Raw genomic sequence first — 6,743 nt, 5'->3', positions numbered from 1 at the left:
ATCTTCTTCTACCACCATGTATATTTTTCCTGCATGGTGGCCATTTTCTTCAACACCATCATCACCTATTTTGCATGAATCCTGCTTTCAAGGACCAGAGGTATGGGAATCTATGGGATGGCTGAGCTGGTGGTTCATGGAACCTCTTTCTGGTTACCATAATCAAAATCAGCTTCTTTGGACTCAGTTTCTGTCAGTTAATAATCCCTCTTTTGATTGGTGGTTTACTGCCTGTCAGGCAGGCAACATAAAGCCAGTCAATCTTCAGGACAATCAGGGGACATGGATGCTTGTACTTCTGGAAACTGACTCCCAAGAGTAGCAAACTGACCTACTCAGTCACACAGATGGGATCAACATATGGTCCAGAGCTCACCAAGCTCAAATTTTCACTCTCTGCTGACACCGTCCCACAGCTAGAAGTAGGGAACCTCCTGTTCCCCTGTCTGGAGTTTCTGACAGTGGTGCTAACCTTGCCCAGTAAGTATACAGCATACACTCTATATTCAGAGAAGCCTGGGTTCGAGGCCAGCAATGGGGCCTTGGCCTGGGATTCTACCTGCTCTGTGCTGGGAAACAGAACATTGATGGTACCTGATTTGAAAGACGAAATATAACATAGTGGTTGCGAGGTAATAAATTCCAAATACCAATATCCTGTCAGTTGACTTGTGCCTGTGTCTTGTTAGTTGATTGCTTCAGGAGGAAAAGCATAAGACAATGTTTAATTTCCACTAATATAATTCACTTGAGGAATCACCAGAAAAAGAAGGGGTTGGGGGTATATATTCATTTATTCCACTATGTAGAGAAAAGGCTATTCTCCAGGCGAAAACCTCCTTTTAAGGCTTAATAAACACTGGCCTCATGACTGGACTTTTCTGGAAACCTCGGTGTCCTTTCAAAACCCCATGGATGAGCCTGGACCTGAGGCCCACTTGCCACCTCTGTTGCTAAAACACCTCTTCCTGTGCTGCCCTCTTAAAATCTTAGGTGAGATGGTTCTGGGCTGCCATGTTTCAACTTCCTCTGCATGGATAACTCTGTAAGATGTTGGTCTGATGTCTACTAGGCTAGTGCTGAGTACCAGCTCTGTGACCGAGGACAAGTTATTTAATCCTCTGGACCTTAACTTACACATAGATTAAGTGGCCATAAAAGGCAAGTGAAAAAAAAACTCAACAAATTAATTAACAGAGTAGCTTAATAAATATTTATTTGTTTTGGGTGCTAAGGATGGAACCCAGAGTCTTGGGCATGCTAAGAACCTACTCCCCTGAGCTATCTACCCTAGCTCATACCAAGCCATGTGTTTCAATGCTGTTATTTTTGTGGGTATTTTCTAGCTCACAGGCCTGTTCTGTCTGGATGGTTTTAGATACACCCCCTGGTCAAAGGCAAGTCCTTTTCTGCTGAAAACTGAAAATCAGGAAACAAAGTGGTATGTCTTGGTTCAGGTCACAGCCAGTGGAGCCAGGGCCACAGGGGATGGCTAAGCTATGGTGTTTGTGTTCCTTCAGACACCCAGTTCTGCTGTACCATGGAGTGAAGCAAGGAGATGCCACTGGGACGGCTTCAGTTCACATCAGCTGCCTCAAAAAGCATGTACCAACGTCAGCTAAGTGTTGAGAGAAGCAACAGCTCTTGAAGAGGATTCATTCACACTGGTGTTGTCAGGGTGGTGAAGTCCCTAGTCTTTGGAATGAGGCCAGGCTTCAATTTAACCCTCTACCACTCGATGTCTTTGTCCCTGGAACACTCTTCATCTCTCTAAGGTTCAGTTTCTTCATATATAAAACGAGGTCACCACAGTACTAATCACTTCGAAAGCACTTCCTGTAATTCAAGCACAAAGAACTCTTAAACAAATGTTAACTAGTAATATTAACAGTGATTTGCCTCTTTAATTGGTGCCTAATGCTCTTGGACTTTTGAAGAAGAAAAAAAAAGAAAAAGAAAAAAAAACTTAAGTTCCTTTATCTGTTCCACAAACCTAGAATTTATCCCAATTCTCCCCTTCAGACTAGTGTTCCTCTTAGCTTAAATATAACATCCACACAAGTGAGACAACAGAATTCCTCACCTACTAGTGACTCTCCAGCAAGTCCGTAAAAGCTCTCTCATGAAACAAACAAAACTTCATATGTTTTTATTTTAGGTGTATGAATGCTTTGCCTTCCTGTGTATCACAAGTGTGCATCATTTCCTTGGAGACCAGAGAGGATGTTGGATAGCCTGGGACTGGAGTAACAGATGGTTCGGGGCTGCCACCTGGGTGCTGAGGAGTGAACGTGGGTTCTCTGCAAGAGCAGCAAGTGTTCTTGACCACTGAGCCATCTCTGTAGCCCCCGTGAAGGCTTTCTTAATGAACATTCTAGACTTGAGCAGAGACTACCCACGATAAAGAAGGCATGTGGTCTCCTACCCACTGACCAGTCCCTATCTGTACTTGGAGCTTCATGAATGCTGGTTTACTCAACCAGAATTCCTTTGCCTTTCCTTCCCTTCAGTGTTCCACTTATGACTCACCCTTCAAGTCACTGGAAGCGACACTTGCATCCCCATGCCCTAGCTGCACCCTCAATTCCTTTCTAATGCTACTGCTCATAATTCTTTAGGCAGCTCTCTCTGTCCAGGCTGGGAGATGCCAATCCTTCCTACTAGGACGGTAGGCTTCATTCGCATGTCCGCCATGTCGCGCTTCACTGTATCTCAGGTTTCTAGCAGGTACTGCATGTATGAAAGTGTTCTCCTGGATGTGTGCAGCAGCTCTGAAAAGATGAAAACACTTCCTCTTCTCAAGTTTATAGTTGGAGAAACGAAGACAGGGATGTTAAGAAACATGCTCAACATTATACAGGAAGTCACCGAGGAGATGGGACTTTGGCCCAGAATAATACTCCCTGCTCAATACACTTCCTGCCGTTTCATCCTGTCTCTGCACGTTTCATCCCTGTGGGTTCTGGAGCTGAATGTCTCAAGCTCTGCAGCTAGCAGTGAAGCAGTGCAAGAGAAATGACCCCGAACACAGGAGGCTTTCCTCTTCCTTTGTTAGGGGACCTTAGGAAAGGAAGTTTACCTTCAAATAGATATAAGAAACAAACATTTTCTCCAGGCTGGATGGAGCCCATTAGACTAAAGCTCCGAAACAGTGCCCAGGTTAACCCCATCTCTCTGTGGGGCTCCCGAGCCTCAGTCCAGCAGAAGCACATAAGGAATTAGTTCTCAGGGCCCCGGTTCCCGGGCAGCCTGGATGGCTGAAATCTGAGAGGTTTCCTGAACTTGGAGGAGAGGTCAGTCACCAAATGCTCCATTGTCCCCTGAACCTAACCCACTGCAAGCCCAGAGGCTCAGGAACAATGCTGTTCTCTTACAGCAGAGCGTTTTACATTATTCAGAGAAGTTTCCATAAACGGCTGTGTCTTCCTTTGTCCTACCAGTTGTGGTGGTTTGTTTTCAAATTAAATTCAATATAAAACTAAAGGGTATGGAGAGAGGAAATGCACTAGGGACGGCTGATATGGGATTTGATACACACTGGGGTTCGGTTCCTTTTAGGATAGCTCCTAGAATCTGTAGAAATACCCTCACGGGGCAGCCCAGTGGTGCATGTGAAGGACTGGACTCATTCAACCGTCAGTGGGTATGAACAAATTGTGCGGCAGAATTCCTGGATCCCATCTCAAGATGAAGGAGCAACGAGGCTCATGCCCAAAGAACCTCTCTTCAACTCATCTCCACAGTTAAACCGCAGCCTGAATAAATAGTTGTAGAATGAGTCTATAAACCAGTGAACCCCTGTCCCACTGTGGCACCAAGTAACCTTTCTCACTCCCCTGAATCAGAACCCAAAGGCTTCTGGAAGATCAGGTTGTCTCAGAGTCATGAACCGGTAGGCCTCTAGTGCCTTCAGCGCAATCAAGTTTAAAGGCAGATCCTTCCTGGCACACTGACGAGAGTGAAGGAAAGACAGGCTGGCTCTTGACGAATCCCACACACAGCCTGACAAGGTGAGTGGCAGTCTGGTCAGATCGACCCTTGGCAGAGGCTCTGGGGAGTTCTTATTTACCAGCCTCTGCAGACCTGTCTGTCTGTCCACAGCAGCTTTGGCCTCTCATTGGGGAAGCCTGAGCCAGGCAACCAGGGGGTCCTGCAGATTGGAGTCAGCTTGCTAAGCTGTCAGCTAGAGAGATGGGGATATTGAATTCATCAGTCATGCTGACAGGGGCTGGGAGTGGGGGGCAGGAGCTGCCAGGGAACAGAGCAAAGCCTGAACTCTGGGAAGCTGGGAAGAATAACTAGCTTGGTTTTGAGCGAGGCGACCCCTTGAGCCAGACTAACAGGCCACAGATTCCCGGGGCTTGTTTCAAATTGCACCAAACAATGACTGGGAAACGTTGACCTTCGGTCTCCCCCTGGCTTTTCTTTTAAAAAGCTGTGAACAATCATATACAGTTTTATGGTGTTTATATATATATATATATATACACATACATACACATATATATATATATATATATATATATATATATATATATATATATATATTCTTTATGCTGTATAAGAGTTCAATTTTCAATAATCGGACTCCCTGTTACTGTCTGGGAACGGGGCAAGGAGTTGGAATGTGTGTCCGGTCTGTTTTGTGGCATGCTTGTATGTGAAGCTACCGTTTCAGGAACTTCTCTGAGAGTGGACACGAACATTTCCCAAATCGTAGACAAGGGAAAAAAGAGCTGAGAGGAGACCAACATGCCAAATGCCCTCTCAAGACAGGGACAGAGGCAAAATGTCAACTGAAAATCAGGCGACACTGGAGTGGGCTCAACTTCTGCTCTACCCACTGGCCCTCAGCTCCAAAGAAATCAGAAACTGGTTTGGCCCATTTTTTTCACTCGTTGGTCGTGACTGATAAAGCTTTTACTGGTTAAATTTTGAGCTGAATTGTTTTCTTCTCCACATGTTGGCTGGAGTCCTGTTGAGAAATCTAGCTGACCAGATGGTGGTAGTGCACGACTTTAATCCCAGAACTCAGGAGGTAGAGGCTGGTAGATCTGTGAATTTAAGGCAATCCTGGAGTCCAGAGAGTTTTCCAGGACACCCAGAGCTCTACAGAGAAACTCTGACTCAAAAACAACAACAGAAAGACACCTAGCTAACCCTACAGGCCCTACAGGTCAGTTACCTTGGGTCCTTGGTGCCAGAAGCAACAGTAGTCTAGTGTGTCTATATAGGAGTCCCTCACAAAGCCTGCCCAGCCGCCTCCACACAGTGGTCATCAGGCACCATGTTCTGGATTCTCAGACTTGGAATTTCTTCTTTTTCTAGTCATTGTGTCTCCCCTATTTGGCATGGAGGGAGAGGTGAGATGGGGTTTTTTTTTTGCTGTGGGTGCAGAGAGCTGACCTCAAGTTCCCTGGCCATGATGCTTTGGGATTCTGTGAATTGAAAGGTCCTCTCTGGGTCAGAGTTTATCTCCCTTCTCTTTTCCCAGCCGGGCTCCAAGTTCAAAGGATATATGCCACTTTCAGGTTAATGATGCTTAATTATAGAGCAGAAGGGACTCTGAGAGTACAGAGGGAAGCCTGAGCACACGGAAGCTGGGAGGGATAACTAGCTTGGTTACTCTCCCGTCAGTAATTGGATCTTGTGCCGGCTGGTTTTCCTGTCAACTTGACACAAGCTAAAATCATCTGAGAAGAGGGAAGAAACCTCAATTCAAAAGAATTGTCTCCATGATCTGACTGCAAGCAAACCTGTTGGGCATTTTTCTCCATTAGTAATTGATGTGGGAGGACCCAGCCCATTGTGAGTGGTGTCACTTCTAGTTAGTGGTCTTAGGCTCTATAAGAAAGCAGGCTGAGCAAGCCATGATGAGCAAGCCAGGAAGCAGCACCCCTCCATGGCCCAGTCGCAGCAGGAGCCAGACACAAAGGGAGGGGCCGTTCGCGGGATGGGGTGGGGGATTCGCTATGTCGAAGAAGGAGAGTAAAGTCAGCATGAGCAAAAATTCGAAGCTCCTGTCCACCAGCACCAAGAGGATCCAGAAGCAGCGGGCAGGCATCACTTTAGACCCTCTGCCAAACTGCAGTGTTGGTCCCAAGGGTGACAACATCTATGAGTGGAGATCAACCATTCTGGGTCCTCCAGGGTCTGTGTGTGAAGGTGGAGGATTCTTCCTTGACATTACTTTTACCCCAGAGTATCCCTTCAAGCCTCCAAAGGTTACATTTCGTACAAGAATGTATCACTGTAATATTAATATCCAAGGAGTTATTTGCTTAGACATATTGAAAGACAACTGGAGCCCAGCACTAACCATCTCTAAAGTCCTCCTTTCTATCTGCTCACTCTTTACAGACTGCAATCCTGCTGACCCTTTGGTGGGAAGTATTGCCACTCAGTACATGACCAACAGAGCAGAACACGACAGAATGGCCAGACAGCGGACCCAGAGATACGCTACATAAACTGGGTTTTCAGTTCTTACATGATTTGTCTGTCACAAAAGAGAGCTGCTTATGATTTTGAAAGGCTGTGGGTGGGAGTTGGTAAAGAGTAGGGTATTTCTACAACAGATATTATTCAGTCTTACTTCCCAGGATTCTGTAGTAACTTAAGGTATCTTGCTACAGTAGACAAACTGGTAATAGCGACTTTGAGAGCTAAAACTTTGCAAGATTAGCTGACTTTTAGTACAACAGAAAAGAAAGCATGTGTAGACACTTGTGTTCCATTGATCA

At 45.8% G+C, this 6,743-nt stretch overlaps 1 pseudogene; it reads left to right on the top strand.

The window, feature by feature from the left end:
• The first annotated feature begins 5,972 nt into the window (after positions 1 to 5,972).
• Gm12722 lies at positions 5,973 to 6,532 on the top strand (annotated as a pseudogene).
• Positions 6,533 to 6,743: the final 211 nt, after the last annotated feature.

This window comes from Mus musculus, chromosome 4 (genome assembly GCF_000001635.26).
Source record: "Mus musculus strain C57BL/6J chromosome 4, GRCm38.p6 C57BL/6J".
Lineage (NCBI taxonomy): Eukaryota > Metazoa > Chordata > Mammalia > Rodentia > Muridae > Mus > Mus musculus.
Note: the sequence above shows the minus strand (reverse complement) of the source record. Positions and strands in the feature narration are given on the sequence as shown.